Raw genomic sequence first — 12,636 nt, forward strand, 5'->3', positions numbered from 1 at the left:
CTCAGATCCTGATACATCTTCGTGACACCCGGATGAATGGAATACCACGAGCTATGGGCCTCTTCTAGAATCAACTCCCAAAGCCCATCCACATTGGGCATACATATCCAGCCATTCATCCTTAATACTCCGTCATCACCAATAGTCACATCTCTAGCATCACTGTGCTGAACTCTGTTCTTTAGGACTATCAAATGAGGATCATCATACTGACGCTCTTTGATGCGATCAAATAAGGAAGACCGAGAAATCACACAAGCCAATACCTGACTAGGCTTCGAAACATCTAACCTCACGAACCAATTGGCCAAGGCCTGAACATCAACTTCAAGAGGTCTCTCCCCAACTGGAATATATGCCAAACTCCCCATACTCACTGCCTTCCAACTCAAGGCATCGACCACCATATTGGCCTTCCCCCAATAGTACAAGATAGTGATATCATAGTCCTTTAGCAGCTCCAACCATCTCCACTGCCTCAAATTGAGATCCTTCTACTTGAACAAGTGTTGGAGGCTACGATGATCGGTAAACACCACACAAGACACACCATACAAATAATGCCTCCAAATCTTCAACGCGTGAACAATGGAAGCCAACTCCAAATCATGAACAGGGTAGTTCTTCTCATGGGGCTTTAACTAATGAGAAGCATAACAATAACTCTACCCTCATGCATCAATGATCAAAGCCTAACCTGCACTACTATTGAGGAGCGAGAGAGGATCGAAGCAGTTTTTACCCGATTTAGGGTTGGGATCGATTTCCATAGAGAGCTAGAAGTTGGATTCAGGTATCTATCTAATTTAGGGTTGTGTATGTGTTCCAAATTACACTTCTAAACATTTTTGGGTTTTTGTTTTACTTCTACTTTTATCAAACTACAATAGTGAATTAAACTAGAATAAGCTAAGAGTAAAATGTTGCAGGTTGCTCAAATGGTTTAAAAGGCCCTAGGGTAGTGACTTCCGCCTAGGTGGTCAATTAACAGATACTTGAGTCGAAGGCATGATTGACATATTTGGGGAGTATGATATAACCGTTGTACGATTTTATCCACTCTACACCTCTCGGTGGTTCGAGTGATTTTTCCCAAATTGACTTTCTCAAGACCAATTGGGTATGCAAAATTGCAAAAGCAATCAAGGTTCAAGTCGGGTATTACTCTCTCTAGGTTTAACCCTTTAATTGGATCTATCAATCTCTCGAGTACGCCCCAATTCCTTGTTGGACCAATTTCAGAGATTCAAGCTCTCTTTCTCAAGAAGATCTCAAGTCAACTAAACACAAACTAGTGTTTGCAACCATTAATTCAACAATTAAACATGAAATTAGCCCAAATATCAAACACCCATAGTCAATCTAGCCCCTAAATACAAGACCCACCAATTACCCATACTAGGGTTGAGCCACAACCCTAGCTTATGGGTTTAGCTACTCATAATTGAAGAAGAAAAGCAAGAAATAGATGAAGAACAACTCATATTAATTAATTACTAAGATAAACAATAAGATTTAATGTTGAAATGTAGATAAAATTTCCCAAAATAGATAAAGACATCGAACCCCCGAGCGTAGCTACAACTAAAAACTATATGATACCCTAAAAATGGGAAAAAAGCTATTTATACTAAGCTAAAAAATCTGGACAAAACTACCCCTGTGGGGCTAGTGCGGATCACACAAAATGGTGTGTGGCCGCACTAAGGCTCTGCACTTGAAAACCCATTCTCTATGAACTCAGGCACTGCAGACCGTAGAGAATGGACTACGGCCGTGGAGGCTTCTAGTGCGGTCCGCATGAAATGGAGCGCGAGCCGCATTGGCTTGAAACTTGGAAGTTGGCAACTCTCTGATCCTTCTTACTGCGGAGTGCACTAAATCGAGTGTGTACGCATTGATCCTAGTCTGGACCGCACAAAACCTAGGGCGGCTGCATTGCCCTTTTTGCCTGAATGCCACCTCTCTGAACCTCCTTGTGTGGACCGCACAGAATGGTGTGTGGCCGCATTGGGCCTGTTTTGCCTAAGCTTTGTCTTGTCTTGGTATTTGTGCAAGTTTCACTCCTTTTGAGCTGATCTTTGACATTTTGTCACTTTGTTGATCAAACTTGCAATCAAGCACAACTTGTGAGCCTTTTGGGACTATTTTATACGAATTTCTAATCAAAACATAAGCAAGAAGGAGTACAAAATGCATCAAAATCCCTAGTTAATCAACTCCCCCAAACTTAAGCTTTTGCTTGTACTCAAGCAAACAAAATATGACCTACTCCTTAAGAGAACAACCAAGAAAATTTCAGCTATCCTAAAGTAACCTCATCTAGCATCAATTGGGACTAAGAATTGCCCTCAATACAAATGAATCATTAACAACTTTTGCTATTTGAAACTCCATGGATTAAGTGCGACACAAGAGCATCAAGAATTGACTCAACACATCAAAGTGCTCTTTCTATTACTTTGGTCATTGTGGAACCCAAACTCACACATCCTGAACTCTCCCTCAGCAAACCTCACTTTTAGAATAGTGGCACTCAGAACGAGGTTATTGGAAATTCACTCATCTCTCTCAAGAAAAATTCACAAGTCCGGCTCTAAGTACCATATGCTTGCTCCTTATATGAGTCACCACTAATGTAAGCTTCATTCAACTCAAGATCATATAGGTCTTTTGTGGAGACATTGTGAAAGCTTTTGGTTCAGGGTAGGAGATGTTTGGTATAAGTAGGTTCCATCTTCCCTTAAACACTTCTTTTGTTTCATTTGACATACATTCACTTCACTCTTTGAGTCATTTCACTTCTTTCTAAGGGGTTAGAGAGACACACTGTCACTCTTTCTTATACATTTCAAACCTTTTCTCCTTTTTTTCAACTTTCCACACCTTTCATTCATTGCTTTTCTTGAGTCCCTTTTTATTCTTTTTCACATTGAACATTCTTTTTGTCTTTTTGCTTTTCTTTCTTTTTCATTGCCTTTCCTTTTCTTCATTTTTGTGATTTTTACCACTTTGTTGCAATCCTCGTCTCTCCCCCCAAACTTATGCTTTTGCTATGTGCTAAAAAGATCGGGTGCCAAGAGAGGGTATCTTTTAGAACAGGTATAGGTTTGTATTATGGGTCTTGAAGGGAAAAGGTCTAAGGCTCAAAAGGGTTGACTAGGGATATTATCATTGGTAGGTTATGGAAGTGTTCAAGCTATCATTTGGACCAAGGAGAGCCTATAATCATGTTTCAAGTCAAAATTCACTTAGGATTTTGCCTCAACAAACATTCAGGGCAAGTTCTAGACTAATAGCTCGAGACTTGGACTTGCAATGCAATTACTCACCACACAAGCTATGGGGTCGCTAAAGACATAGAGTCGGGGGCCCAAAACGATCTTAGATAAGATTTGAGCACACACTGGTCCCGAAAAACCACTTGATGATTATCGGTCAATACAAGAGTCTCAAGGTCACGACTTTCACCATCCTAGACACAACAATTTGTTTTTGACCATAAGATCAAAGGAAAATGTGCTAGGCCCAAGTGAAGCTTTGATTGAGGCACCCTTAACTACTAACTACTAAAAACAAAAAAAGAAAAACGGACTCAAACCCTTAAGAAGGTTGTCACACCATCCATCATTGGGAAGAGCCACCAGGTCACACAAAACTCCACCTTTAGAAAGAACCGTGGCATTAAGAAAACCAAAGGCTTATTGTAAACTTTCAAAACAAGAAGCTACGAATCATAAATAAGAAGCTAAGAACAAAAAGTTGCGGAAAGTAAAATGAATATATACAGGAGGGGATTTGTCGAATATATAATAGATGGGATGAATATGTACAATATAGCACAACTTTATATACAGACCCAAAGTAGAATAAAAGTGCGATAAAATGTAACGAAATGTTAAAATTATATACAACCCAAAGATGAAAAGATAAAGAAAGCATAAAAAGTATCGAATATATATACAATCATCCGAATGAATCCATAAAAGTAGGGCCTACCCCCTCAAATGAAAGTTGGCATTGTCCCCAATGCCAACTAAGCTAAATAAAGCACCAAAAAGAGAAAGGGAAAAAAGATATAGGGAATCCCTATGGCTTGTCTGTTTGCATGGGCTCCTGAGTGGTCCCTGGGTCCTTACTGTGCTCGGGAACCTCAGACTGGTTCCCTGTGGCCTGCTACTGTGCTGTTGGGACCTGGGTCTGGACAGGCTCCTGAGGTGTATCATGTGGCTGACTGAAGAAGGCCTCTGGTGGGTCTGTTAACTGGATGACTGCATCGTCCGCTCTTGGGATCATCCTCTTCCTCTTGGGAGACCTCTGGGGCTGCTCGGGCTGGGGATAAGCTGATGGTGCTGGGTCCTATAGCAATAAGTCCAAAGGCAGATGATTTTCTTTCATTCTGTCAACATCAACCCTCAACGCCTTTACAGACTCCTTGGAAGCCCGCGTCTTTCTCAACTTCTTGTGCTCCTTAGCAAGCTCCTTAGGAGCCTGGCTGTGTGAAGCAACTGCATCTGTGAACACCTTCTGAGTGTCAAGGATTTTCTTTTGGTTAGCTAAAATCTCCTTGAGAGCATCCTCTATGGACTGGGGGACCTGTAGAGGTGGAGGTGCCGACTGAGCCTCTACTGTGGTAGTGAGGGTAGATAACTTGGATGACGCAGTCTGCATCAAGTTATTGATACTGAGAAGAGCCTGGCTCAGTCGGTGGGCAATCACTGGATAGGCAGGGGAAGAAGGGATTTCCGGGTCTGCTGAGGTGGATGGGCCAGGAGGGATATCAGTGGAGGTGGAGGCAGGCTGAGCAAGAGCCACTACCACAACTAGCTCTTCAGCCTTGCCAGTTGGAGCAGTAGTTGTTCCCTTAAAGTTCTTGCTCTTGGAGTTATCATCCCCCTGCATGTTGTACCAAGAAAATGGGGCCTTCGATTTGACGTTGAAGTCGAATGACCTTCTTTAAACTTTTAGGTCTCGGAAGTACATAGTCAGAAAACTAGGGAAATGGTAGTTTCTGTCATGCTCACTGCCCACTATTGTGATTATCCTAGACATAACATTTCCCACATTGATTGGGTACCCGACCATGATCAAAGCCACCAAAAGTGCCCGGTGGAGAGGGAGGGAATTGTCATGAGTCGTGGGGTCCAACCTGCTACATACAAATGTTTCCCACCCCCTTGCCTCAAAGTTTAAACTACGTCTTAGAATCTTGATGCCCACAGTAAACCAGTCGGGGTGGTACCTGGGATTGCCAGATACTGTGCCAGCCAGGGACGGACTTCCTATCCCATTTCCCTCTTTGCCATAAATAATGTCTCATCCTCTTCATCAAAGCCAAGGTAGTCATTTATTATTTTCCCATCAAACAACACCTTTTGATTTCGCACCTTGGTCACTTTTGTGCCCTTTTGATGTGGGCAATATTGATGTAGAATTCCTTGACCAAGTGCTCGTTGGCATTTACACATTCACCCAGAAAGTACTCCCAGTTAATTCTCTCCCTAAACTGCCTCCTTATATTAGGGTTGTGAGGCAGTAGATCTCTATCAACAAAACTACGCTCCGGGATTAATTTCCTCACCGGCCACCATTCCCTGAATTTGTGGTACGCTACCTCACTAACAAACCGGTCTTTCCACACCTTCGGTTTCCTAGTTCTAGCAATACCACCACCACCACTTGAGGTTCACCCCTTTCTCCAACTACTTCTTCTCCTCCTACTTCCTCCTCATCACCTACTACACCCTCTCCAATTAATGAAGCTATGGGAGATGTGGAGTATTCATCCCCACCGCCTTCAGCTGAGCCCTCAGATGACCCAAAAGGCACATTTACTGACGTTTTGGGCAGCATGGGAAGTGGGAGGAGTATCTCTTAGTCTGTTTCTCTCCGGCCAGTCAGGGATGTATTCTGGGATTGAGTCTAAAGATATCTCCCAGGAGGGCTCGTACTCACTCCCAAACATGTCAATGGCCCTATCAGCAACTTTAATCATCTTCCTCATGTTTTTATGTTTTGTCGGGCTTGAACCGTCAATCTTACCATTTTCTGTTTCCCTCCCCGGGAGGATTCTCCTCTGCCTAGTTGTTTAGAGCCTTTACCTCATTGTTTCACCATAGTCTGCAAACACAATCAAATGAGTTTGTTAGTATCAGTAGACAATTGAAAGCAGTGTTACAGAATGAGTTGCAGACTATTGTAGAAACCATACAGTGCGGACCGCATAAAATGGTATGCGGCCGCATATGGGTCAATGCAGACCGCACATAATGGCCATGCCGTCCGCACAGAGGTGGGGTTCAGACTACCCACTCTCTGTATCCAGGCAGTAGGGACCACACAAAAGGTAGTGTGGCCACACAGGGACCACTACGATCCGCACAAAATGTAGTGCGGCCGCAGTCCCCAAAGTTTAGCTTTCAGGACTTTCATCAATGCGGTCCGCATAAAATGTTACTGCAGACCGCACAAAAGCACCACAGACCGCATAGAAGCACCACGGACCGCACTGAGTGCCCAGCTGTGGCACTAAGTTAGGGTACACGAGATTTTGATTTTTAAGCCCAATTTTCACCTAATTAGTGTCCCTACATGTTGCCAAGTGTATTTAACTATAATCTATTTTAATCAATAGATTAACTACCCTAACCTAATCAATAAAGGAAAATAAAGGAAGAAAAGAATAACAGTCAAATAAAACAAAAAGGAAAAGAAAATAACAAAATTAAAATAATTAAAAAGAAATAGATTTACCAGATGTGAGATGAAAAGATGACAGTTAGTTCCGAACAATTAATTACGAGCAAAGGTTTTGATGAACAGTGCTTTAAGGGTTCAAAGAATCAAAGGTTCGAAAAGTGTAAACGCTGGGCCTCAGATACTATTTATAAAAAAAGTTCGAGGGCCTAGATTACCTATCCCAGTGCGGACCGCACAAAATGGACCGCAGTCCCCACTACATAGCCTTTTCAAGTTTTACACAGGCAACCCACTGCGGTCCGCACAAAATGTCATGCGGCCGCAGTGGTCCACCGCGGACCGCACAAAATGCATTGCGGCCGCGGTGGCAATCTTCAGAGAGTTGGACATTTCCTCCTTTACCAGTGCGGTCCGCACTAAATGTAGTGCGGCCGCATCACAACTTCAGAGACCTGAACACTTTTTTCCCACTATGTCCTGCACTCTATCCACACAATCATGTAACATCTCACAACCAGTTAGCCCAAAAATCAATCTAACACTACAATGAAAATCAAATAAAAACAAGAAGAAAAACATATGGGTTGCCTCCCAAGAAGCGCCTGATTTAACGTCGCGGTACGACGCAGGTTACCATCACATCATTTGAAATGAAGAAGGGCCACCACGTGGCTGTCATAAATATTTCTCAAGTAGTGCTTGACCCTATGCCCATTCAATCTAAAAACTTCACCATTTTTGTTCTTTAAATCAAGAGCACCAAACGGAGTCACACACACCACTTCAAAAGGTCCACTCCATTTTGACTTGAGCTTTCCCGAAAACAAACGTAACCGAGAGTTGAACAAGAGATCCAAATCGCCTACTTTGAACTCCTTTCCACGAGCATATTTATCATGAAGGTACTTCATCTTGTCCTTGTAAAAGGACGAATTGGAGTAGGCATGGAATCAGAATTCATCAAGCTGCTTCACACGAAGATTGGCTGCAACATCCCACTCAAGATTTAGCTTCCTCAAAGCCCACATGGCCTTGTGCTCTAACTCGACCGTTAGATGACAAGCTTTCCCAAACACCAATCGATATGGAGACATACCAATAGGAGTCTTGTAAGCAGTCCTATAAGCCCATAGAGCGTCACCCAACTTCTTTGACCAATCGGTCCTATTTGCATTGACCATTTTTGACAATATGCTTTTGATTTCCCTGTTGGAGACTTCAACTTGACCACTTGCTTTAGGATGATAGGGAATAGAAACTTTGTGATTGACACCATACTTTGAACGCAAAGTGTCGAAAGCTCTATTGCAAAAATGAGACCCCCATCACTTATGATTGCACGCAGAGTACCAAACCTTGTAAAAATACTTTTCTTGAGAAATGCAACAACACTCCAGGCCTCATTGTTGGGAAAAGCCACGGTTTCAACCCACTTTGAAACATATCCACCGCCACAAAAATGTAAGTGTTCCCACAATAGCTAACAAATGGGCCCATGAAATCAATGCCCTACACATCAAAAATATCAACCTCAAGGATGGTGTTGAAAGGAATCTCATCTTTCTTTGAAATTCCACCCGCTCTTTGGCATTTATCGCATCTCTTCACAAAATCACCTGCATCTTTGAACAAAATTGGCCAATAAAACCCACAACTAAGCACTTTAGAAGCCGTCTTCGCCCCGCCATGATGGCCACCATAAGGAGAGGAATGACAAGCCTCCAAGATACTCAATTGCTCTTCCTCCGAGACACACCTTCAGATCACCCCATCCGTGCAAATCTTGAACAAGTACGGCTCATCCCAATAGAAATCCAAACTATCCTGCTTGAGCTTCTTCCTTTGGTTAGAAGAGAGCTCACATGGGATTATACCAGTCACAAGGAAATTAGCAACATCGGAAAACCATGGAATATCATTCATCGACACCAAAAGGAGTTGTTAATCGGGAAATGAATCATTGATCTCTAGGCCGTCACGAGGACTCCCCTCTCCCTCCAAGCGGGACAAGTGGTCCACCACTTGGTTCTCACTACCCTTCCGGTCCACAATCTCCAAATCAAACTCTTGAATTAACAAGACCTATCGCATCAGTCTAACTTTGGAATACTTCTTCGTCATCAAGTACCAGAGTACGGCATGGTCGGTATGAATAATAACCTTAGCACCCATAAGATATGGCCGGAATTTTTCCATGGCGAACACAATAGCCAAAAGTTCTTTCTCGGCCACCGTGTAGTTCATTTGAGCATCATTCATTCTCTTGCTCGCATAGTACACCGGATGAAACATTTTGTTCACTCTTTGACCCAAAACTACCCCAACTGCAACATCATTCGCATTACACATGATCTCAAAGGGTAAGCTCCAATTAGACACGGTAATGATAGGAGTGGTGGTCAACTTATGCTTGAGAAGTTCAAAGGCTTGCATACATTTTTAATCAAACACGAACTTAGCATCTTTTTCCAAAAACTTGCACAAGGGATTCACTACCTTCAAAAAGTCTTTGATAAATCTCCGGTAGAACCCTGCATGCCCAAGAAAACTTCGAACTCCCTTGACAGATGTTGGGGGAGGGAGCCTTGAAATCATTTCGATCTTTGCTTTATCCATCTCAATTCCATGCTTCGAAATTTTATGCCCAAGAACAATTCCTTCTTCCACCATAAAGTGGCATTTCTCCCAATTGAGGACAAGATTGGTTTCTTCACAATGGGCCAGAACACTATAAAGATTCTTGAAGAATTCATCAAATGAGTCTCCCACAACACTAAAACCGTCCATGAATACTAGAAAAGGCAAAGGTGCCATATGGACAAGTGAATATGGTCTTCTCTTGATCTTCCGGAGCAATCAAGATTTGGTTATACCCGAAAAAGTCACTCTTAATTCAAATGGCAACCACCAAAGGCTTATACCCTCAAGCTTAACATTGATGGAGATGTTTGTGCTTCTACTAGGGAAGATGGTATATGGGGTATCTTTAGGAACAATAGAGGGGACTGGGTTATGGGCTACATGAAAAGTTTAACTAACACATCTAGTATTGCAGCTGAGCTTCAAGATCTTTGGCAGGGCTTAAGAATTGCTATCAATCGCATGCTCTCTCTAATTGTTATTGATACAGACTCCACTGAGGTAAAAAAATGAAAGTTTGATTCATAACCCTATAATTTATTATTGCAAGTCAATGATCGAGCAGCTTGGAAATAATCGCGACATAGCTGCAGGGACTCCAAGAAACAGTAAAAGACACGCCTAGCAAGTCGATCTAACATCTGATCAAGAAAAGGCAAAAGAAAGTGATCCTTGTGGGTCACTTTGTTAAACTTGCGGTAATCCATGCATACCCTCCAACCGGTGACGGTTCTGGTAGGAATCAGCTCATTTTGTGAATTTGCAACTATGGTCATGCCACCCTTCTTCGGTACACATTGCACCGGTGAAGTCCAAGAGCTATCAAAATGGGATACACAACCCGACATCCAACCACTTGATCACTTCCTTTTTCACAACATTACATTGCCTCATTCAACCTCATTTGATGCTATAAGGAAGGCTTTGCATCACCTTCCAGAATAATCTTGTGCATACAGAATGCGGGGCTTATCCCCGAAATATCAGCTAAAGTCCATCCAATTGCTTTTTTCCGCTTTTGAAGCACCGCCAATATGGCATCAACCTGCAGGTTAGTGAGACAAGAATAAAGAATATCTGGTAAAGTAGAATTTGAGCCTAAGAACTCATACCTGGGGTGTGGAGGCATTGGTTTCAACTCCAACACCGGAGGCTCCTCAATTGAAGGTTTTGTTGGTAGAGTCTTTCTATTCTCGAGGTCCAAAGATAATTTCCTAGGCTTATAAGAATAAGAGCCCATTCCATGTAAAGCATTCACGTACTCCACCCGGCTTGCATCCTCATTGACATCAAGATTCAATAGTGCGGCCTCCCATGGGTCCTCCACATTGATTATTGCACTTGTGTCATAAAATATCACTGTTGTGACGAGGTCAACAAAGAGCACACCTCGGTACTGTTGGGCTGCTTCATCGATTTGCACACATGAAAGACCACCTTTTTTATCACCCACCCGGAAGGTGAGTTCCCCTGCTTCCACGTCAACCAATGCCTTCCCCGTATCTAGGAAAGTTCTTCCCAATATGATAGGAACTTCATAGTCCACCTCGCAGTCCAACATCACAAAGTCAACTGGAAAGATAAATTTGTCCACCCAGACAAACACATCATCAATAATACCCAATGGTCTCTTCATTGTTCTATCTGCCATTTGTAATCTCATAGAAGTCGGCCTCGGGTGCCTGATATCCAAAGTCTTTAAAACGAAATAGGGCATCAAATGATACTAGCCCCCAAATCACATAGAGCTTTAGAAAAATCCGCACTCCCAATGGTGCAAGGAATGGTGAAAGCACCGGGATCTTCAAGCTTTGGGGCCATTGAATGCACTATAGCACTAACTTGGTGAGTCATCTTTATAGTTTCACAATCCATAGAACGCTTCTTTGTAACCAAGTCTTTCATGAATTTTGCATAACCCGGCATTTGTTCAAGTGCCTCCACCAAAGGCACATTAATGGACAAGCTCTTCATCATGTCAATGAACTTTTTAAACTGATTCTCACATTTCTGATTCGCGAGCCTTTGAGGATAAGGTGGAGGTGTCCTTGGTAAACTAGCCTTGGCTTTTGGCACAATCAGCTCCGGCATGTCTATTATGTGTTCCATAAACGGGTTCACATCATTTTGAGTTTCCACCTCGACATCTTGAATATCAATCCTCACTTCTTTGTTCACCTTTTTATCAACGGCATCTTCAACAACCAAAGGGACTTCATCTTCTTGCAACTCAACATCATCATCCAAGATTTGCTTTTGTTTGGAGGCATTCACATCACCGCCTCTCCTACTTCTTGTTGTAACTGCCATAACATGGTTGTTCCCACCATTCGGGTTCACCACTGTATCACTTGGTAGAGAACCCTTATGGCGATTATTTAAAGACTGTGAGATTTGGCCTAACTGCACCACCAAGTTTCTGATAGAGGTATCGTGGGAAGCCAACTGAGCATCCGAGTTTGAATTCTTCTTCATTATTTGTTCGAACATCATTTCAATTCTACCCATATCATTGCTAGAAGAACTAGGACCTTGGGATGGAAATGGGGGTGGATTGTTTGGTTGTTGGTACATTGGGGGCCTTTGAAAGCTTTGCCCCCGGTTTCCTTGGTTTCCGTTGTTCCATCCACCTTGATTGTTATTGCCACCCCAATTGTTGTTATTACAATTCCAATTCCCTTGGTTTCTCTGATTGTTGTTCTGATTGCCCCAGTTGTTGTTTTGGTTGTTGTTCCCCCAATTACCATAGTTTTATTGTTGATTGCCCTAATTGCCTTGAGGTCTCTATTGTTGTTGGTTGGAAGATTTGCCCCGTTGACTTTGATAATTATTTATGTATTGAACCTCTTCACTTTGTTCATCATAACCATCATTTTGAAATCCATCACAGTCATCATCAAATTGCTCAGAATTCTCTTGGTTTTGTTGCCTTCTTTGTCTTCTTTTGTTGACAAGCATATTGACACCCTCCATGGCATTCACTTGGCGAGGATTATGGACTTGTTGCAACTGCGCCTTTGCCAATTGGTTCATAGTAGTTGTCAACTCAGCTATATCTTGCTTGTGATCATGTAATTCCTTGTGCAAATTAGTGACCATGGGGGTCACCTTGAGCCAATCCAATGTCTTCCCCCTAAGTGAAAATGGGAAGAGTCTTAATCAGAGAGCATCCTCGGACACATTAGTTAGTGCTTGCTCCCCTAACATGTATCCATAAACCCCTTGAGATGTTTGTAAGCATTTTGATTTATAGCGCCCTTGAAGTACCCATGTTGCTCTAGTAAAGTCAACATCACA

This window comes from Nicotiana tabacum, chromosome 18 (assembly GCF_000715075.1).
Source record: "Nicotiana tabacum cultivar K326 chromosome 18, ASM71507v2, whole genome shotgun sequence".
Taxonomy (NCBI): Eukaryota; Viridiplantae; Streptophyta; class Magnoliopsida; order Solanales; family Solanaceae; genus Nicotiana; species Nicotiana tabacum.